Genomic DNA, 562 nt, shown 5'->3' with positions numbered 1-562 from the left:
CACTTCACCAAGGAAGATATTCAGGTGGCCAGCTAATACATGAAAAGATGTTCACAATTGTCCATCAGAGAGATGTAAATCAAAACAATGAGATACTGTCTCACCCTAGCACTGATGACAAGGTTCAATGAAACAGAAAATAACAAATGCTGGTGGGGATGTGGAGAGACTGGGACTCTCATACACTGCTGGTGGGACTGTGAAGTGATACAACCACTGTGGAAAGCAATATGGCAATTCCTTAGAAAGCTGGAATTGGAGATACTATCTGACCAAGCAATCCCATTACTAGGTATATATATCCTAGAGAGGTGAGAGCCAGGGCAGGAACAGATATATGCACACCCATGTTCATCGCAGCACTGTTTACAATAGCAAAAAGAAGGAAACAATGTATGTGCCCATCAGCAGAAGAGTGGATGACCAAACTATGGTACATACACATAATGGAATTCTATGCAGCACTAAAAAGAATAATGTAGAGTCTGCAAAACACCGCATAACATGGATGAACTTGGAGGACATTATGCTGAGTGAAATAAGTCAATCACAGAAGGACAAA

The sequence above is a fragment of the Orycteropus afer genome, unplaced genomic scaffold, assembly GCF_000298275.1.
Source record: "Orycteropus afer afer isolate SDZICR_OR568_19922 unplaced genomic scaffold, OryAfe1.0 scaffold00001, whole genome shotgun sequence".
Taxonomy (NCBI): Eukaryota; Metazoa; Chordata; class Mammalia; order Tubulidentata; family Orycteropodidae; genus Orycteropus; species Orycteropus afer.
Note: the sequence above shows the minus strand (reverse complement) of the source record.